General features: G+C 40.5%; 1 protein-coding gene across 13 annotated transcripts in view; it reads left to right on the top strand.

Annotated features, from left to right (window-relative positions):
• The window catches only part of LOC138958453 (microtubule-actin cross-linking factor 1, isoforms 6/7-like), a 148,436-nt gene that overhangs the window by 24,206 nt on the left and 118,230 nt on the right, over nt 1-6,000 (top strand). The gene's annotated exons all lie outside the window — the stretch shown is intronic.

Genomic DNA, 6,000 nt, shown 5'->3' with positions numbered 1-6,000 from the left:
CTGTTCGTCATTCAGCATGTGAATGATGACGAAGCCTCGTAGAAAGGCAAATGACACCACACGCTTATATTTGTGTGTAAAATATGTACTATATAGTCAGTTAAATCAACACAGATGATTCAGTCAGGGGCTGGTCGCACACAGGTGTGGCATATTACCTGGCTTACACACTCCCACGTACTGCTTGATTACTTCTCATTAATAGACCCTATCGGTATTCCAAGCTCTCGTAATCTCTCGCAAACTTCAGAGCATAGCAAAGCATGCGGTACAGCGATCTCGTGCGAGCTGCACAAGCCAAGGTTCGAAGTTCTCGCGATGTTCAAAGCATAACAAAGAGCGTGTCTCGCGAGAGCTGCTCAGATACCGAAAAGGTCTATTCAATAAGACGTCTTCACTTAGCGTCCCCAAATACGTGCGCTTCTATTCCTTATGGATAGTCAAATACCGGCGAGAAATTAACGAAGGTAAACTGAACAGCCGGTACTGTTTTGTTTACCTGAACAGTCTAGGTGGAGACAGGTGGGCGTGTCTCCTCAAGATAGCTTTCACTTGAGACTGTTTTGAAGATGAATTGGTGGGACACTTGCTCGCTGCTCTACAGTCAGTGCAGTCTCATCGAATTTCGCTTAACTATTGATGATGCTGAGTCTAGTTGCATATTCATAGATTTACATTGTGAGTCAGATAACCGGCAGCTCTTGTGTATTTTTCAGTAGAATGAGTGTAGTTGTCATTAGGCGAAAGGAGTGAAGGTGTTTGTTTGGAATATATATGTTTGTATGAGTATAATTGACATAGTTTAGTGTGTGTGTGTGTGTGTGTGTGTGTGTGTGTGTGTGTGTGTGTGTGTGTGTGTGTGTGTGTGTGTGTGTGTGTGTGTGTGTGTGTGTGTGTGTGTGTGTGTGTGTGAGTGTGTGTGTGTGTGTTTGAGTGTTTGTGTGTGCGTTCAGTTTCTGCTCTCTTGTAACTGGTTTTGTTTGTTTATATGGCGTGTTTTCAATGACTGTGTCGCGTGACTGGCAGTGATTAATGCAACACATGTATTACAACTTGGTCACACTCGGCTGGCTTTGTAGACCGGACGTAAGACTGAATCCGAATGTGGCAGTCAGTGCTAGTGCTGAACCCCTCTCAGATGCACAAGCCGTGATAGATGTGATTAGCAATACACTCACACACATTCATCAAGTAATCCCTTGTGGAAAAATTGCAGATTTAGGTAGTCATGAACATGTCACTGAGTCGTAATGTGTCTGGTTGTCGAACATTAGAGCAGTGTTATGAAATTATGAGAATGTCACTTGATGATTACGATTATGATAGATAGTGTTCTCGGTTCTGTGTGCGTATATATATTTGTGTTTAAGTGTGTATGTGTGTTTGTCTACCATCGTTACAATAGTCGGATTTCCATTAACCCTGTGTTCACAGAAAAGCAGAACGCAGAGAACGCAAGCGTACGAGTACTACCTATAATCCAAGTCACATGCGGGCAATAAGGATTGGGTCTCACTTATCGTGTAATAGCCAACACTGATTACCAAGGTGTGAAGTGTCAAGTAGAAACCGTACAAACGGGACAGGGCACAGTGTTAACTTTCAGAAGAAAACTGGGTGTAAAAGAACGAAAACAATTATATGGGATCAAGGATCAAACATTATTTGGAAAATATGCCCAATCATTACCATATTATTGGCACTGGATTGTTTTGTTGTGTACAGTTTACGTTTGCCATTTGAGATGACAATAATCTTTGTCCCCTCGAGAGACAGACTGTCAGGCAGACAAACAGGCAAGCAGGCAGGCTGACAGACAGACAGACAGACAAGACAGAGAGCGATTCAAGTAATCCCGACCTCCTTCCATGTCAACAGGCACATAAACATAAAAGCAACAATAGAACAATAGATCTTTATGTGAGATGAATCGAATGTGATGATGAGATGGATATATCATACCTGTAGCTCTAGGCAAATGATTCACGCAGATGCTATTCTGATCTCATAATCTATACAAGTCACCAAAATAGTTTATGGGACGTACAATGTGACAAGAAAATCTTCAGCTAACACAAATCTATACCTGCACTTATTGAAAGCTATAGTGGTACACTCCAGTGTCCACATCATCGGAAGAAGATAGGAATAAGATATTCTTATCCGCAGATACAATTGTTATCTCATATCTACACAAGACACCAAAATAGCTTATGGGACGAAAGAAAAACTTAAGCTAACACAAATCTATTTCTGCACTTTTTGACAGCTATAGTGGTACACTTCTGTGTCCGCATCATCAGAATAAGAATAAGATAAGAATAAGATTTTCTTATCCGCAGATACTATTCTTATCTCATATCTACATAAGACACCAAAATAGTTAATGGGACGAAAAGAAAAACTTAAGCTAACACAAATCTATTTCTGCTAGTATTGAAAGCTACAGTGGTACACTTCAGTGTCCACATCATCAGAATAAGAATAAGATAAGAATAAGATATTTTTATCCGCAGATACTATTCTTATCTCATATCTACACAAGACACCAAAATAGCTTATGGGACGAAAGAAAAACGTAAGCCAACACAAATCTATTTCTGCACTTTTTGACAGTTATATAGTGGTACACTTCTGTGTCCGCATCATCAGAATAAGAATAAGATAAGAATAAGATATTTTTATCCGCAGATACTATTCTTATCTCGTATCTACACACGACACCAAAATAGTTTATGGGACGTACAATATGAACAGAAAACCGTACAGCTTACACAAATCTATTTCTGCACTTATTGAAAGCTATATAGTGGTATACTTCAGTGTCCACATCATCAGAATAAGATTAAGATATATTCTTATCCGCAGAGACTATTCTTATATCATATCTAGACAATTCTTATATCATATCTACACAAGACACCAACATTGCTTATGTGACGAAAAGAAAAACGTAAGCTAATACAAATCTATTTCTGCACTTATTGAAAGCTATAGGGGTACACTTGAGTGTCCGCATCATCAGTGATGAGTCATCAAACCGTGCCTCCTCCAGTGAACCATTTATGTGCAGTGTACCTTCAGCATTTTACTCAATCTCGAGACTGGGTTGAGCAAATAGCATTCGCGCTCACGGGTACACAAACTACCCGTTCTAAAAGGGGTTAAAAGGAGGCAGACTCGGGTAAATGTTAGTTCGGGTACTTGACATTTTACTGCAGTAAATAAGACCTTAGTGTGGCCTTAGTCTGGTTTTAATTTACCTTCTTTAGTGTTTTTGATTTTTTTCTTTTTTCTTCTTATAAATAAATTTGTAAAGATGTTTGCACATGTTGGCTAAATGTTGCGAGCGTGATCTGCCTTGACCTCAGACTACTTTCTATCCACAGAAGAGGAGAGACCTGTTTTCAATGGTTTGATTTCTTATATTTCTTTCTGGAGAGTGTTACAAAGGCGACATCATTGAGATAAACAAACGCAGTTTTGGAATAGAGCCTATGATGTTAACATTTGTACGAAGATCTAACTCGGCAATATTTAAATCAACCAACGCATCCACACCAAAACCGAGCTAAATAAATGAAAAAAACATCGCATTTGTATCAACATTTCTACTGCTGTTTTCCCCTGGCAATATGTATACAAAACAGGCATTCTAGCGCCATACTTATTTCCACCAAACAACATAAGTATGCATACATATTATTGTCAGTGGCTATGCCTCCAGCGTTTCAAAGGGACAAACGCCGTAGGTTCATATTTCACAAGTTCCCCTGACACTGTTGACGGATGATTTTAATTTAATGGCTCTCTACAGGGGATGCAGTCACACTTGACAGTCTGTACTACGGGGTATGCGTTGAATGTGTAATTCCATACGTCCGTTGTTGGCTTTGAGGTAGCAATTTTGAAAACATTTCTGCAGTACTGCGGTTGTGTACTTAACTGAAGTTGTTTTGTCGTCTTACTGAGTGTTTAATAGCAAACCTGTATGTATGCCTGTTTGTTTGTCCGTTTGTGTAAGTGTGTAAGTGTGTGTGTGTGTGTGTGTGTGTGTGTGTGTTTGCATCGAGTCTTTGTGTGTGCGTGCGTGCGCGTCTTTGTGTTACGCCGCCGGTCATCACCGGCGAAATTGTCAGGATTGAATCAGAAGAGAAAAAACACAATCCCAACATGGAACTCGGGCAAACATTGCGAGAAAGGGAGCTATGGACCCACGAATAACTGTGTCGAATTGTTTTATGTGGACATTCACGACTGCTCCCTCCTTCCACTCACTCCCCCCCCCCCCCCCACCTCAACCCTTCCGCCACATCTTTCTTGTCACAGTCCTGTTCCCTCTGTTAGTTGTGTTCCTTGTCTGGCGCCGAACCGGTCCCTCCGCTGCTAAAAATAAAATCACTAATGAGGAGGCAGGTGTGTTGAAGAGGGAGGGGGGGGGGTGTCGTTAGGGGGTAGTGGAGGATCGAGTTCCTGTTCTCACCATTCAGGTTCGGACGTAGATGGATGTAAAACAGTCTCTCCACCTTAGCTGCTGCTTTTTCTGATTTTGCCGTCCCTGGCAGAAGTTTTTGTATTTTGCCTTATGTTTTGTCGTTTCAATAAATCAGCTACCAGGTTTTTGTATTCTGTTTTATGTTTTGTCGTTACAATAAATCAGCTTCCAGGGACGTTGGGGTGCAGGTTTCATGAAGTTTTCATGGCTTTTTCATTTTATTGTCTTGTTTTGTTTGTCTGTTCTGCATATGATGTACAGACGCACTGAGTTACGAGATGTCCGTGGAGTGTGATTGTTTAACTAGCGATATATAGGAAAGGATATTTTCGGCATACGAGGGTGTCTCACATAGTAACTGTGACTGAGCTTTTTCGAGGGAAAGCAGAAGTGCTAGTTTGCACGGCAAATAGAAGTGTCAAGTTCAGTAACTGTCGTGCAAAGGCTTGGCAAATATGATCAGCAAATAGGAACAGGGTTTCAGCGGCCTATGGTTGTAGAACCTCTGTCGAAAGTGGTCGATGACTCAGTTTTACTCTACCTTTTGACAAGGCTCATTTTCAATCCATAGTGATGTAATTTTAATATTTGTCACTTTTTTCGATCTTGTATTCGCTTAAATTTTCTGTAGTGTGAGAGGAAAGCGCAACCCCTTTTGGCCCTGTCAAACTGATGGATGCTAAAAAATTATGAAAAATTCGCGAAAATGTACAAAAGAAGCAAACGTTTTGGCAATTTAAATGAACCCATAGTAGTGACTGAGACAGACTAAACCCTAGATTGTATTATTGTCCATTGCAATACGGTAATTTGATAGATCGCCAATCTAAAGACAAGAAGTGCAAAACTAAATAGATTCGGATGTATCTTGTCTTTATGTTTCTTCTGAAATTGATATAGCATATTTAGTCGGTATGCTTGGCCACACAGCAAATATCGGAAAATGATCTGGTATTACCAGTCCTCGTGTCCTCTGGGCATGTCGTCGTTTACTACCGTGCGAAAGTTAATGGTAAAGTGGTGTTATCTTGCAGCACATTAAAAATTTTCGCTTGCCACCTGTTTCCTCGTTTTGCTTTGCTTGGAGTGTCGTGTAATGGCCCCAGGGTTGTAAACCAGGAAAGCTTATCCAGGTATCCATGAATAATTAAGAGTTATGTAGCCTCTATCAGACAAAAACTCACGCACTTTTAATTATTATTCTCATCGCCTACACAGGTAGAGCAGGCTGTCGTGTTTGTTGGAACATCGTAAAAAGCCGTAAAAAAAATGGCATCTTTATGGCCATTAAGTACTAGAATAGTTCGAATAAAAAAAAAAGCGTTTATATACGTTGTGCATTACGGTCCAATGTATGCGTCAGCCAATCGTGATTAACTGTCTGTCAGCTTTTCGCTTGTTACTCTGTCTCTCACACACTCTCTCTATCTTTCTTTCTCTTTTTCTGTCTCTCATTCTCCCCCCCTCTCTCTCTCTCTCTCTCTCTCTCTCTCTCTCTCTCTCTC

This window comes from Littorina saxatilis, linkage group LG2 (assembly GCF_037325665.1).
Source record: "Littorina saxatilis isolate snail1 linkage group LG2, US_GU_Lsax_2.0, whole genome shotgun sequence".
Classification (NCBI taxonomy): Eukaryota; Metazoa; Mollusca; class Gastropoda; order Littorinimorpha; family Littorinidae; genus Littorina; species Littorina saxatilis.
The sequence above is the reverse complement of the archived record's forward strand: the minus strand, read 5'-3'. Positions and strand labels throughout refer to the sequence as shown.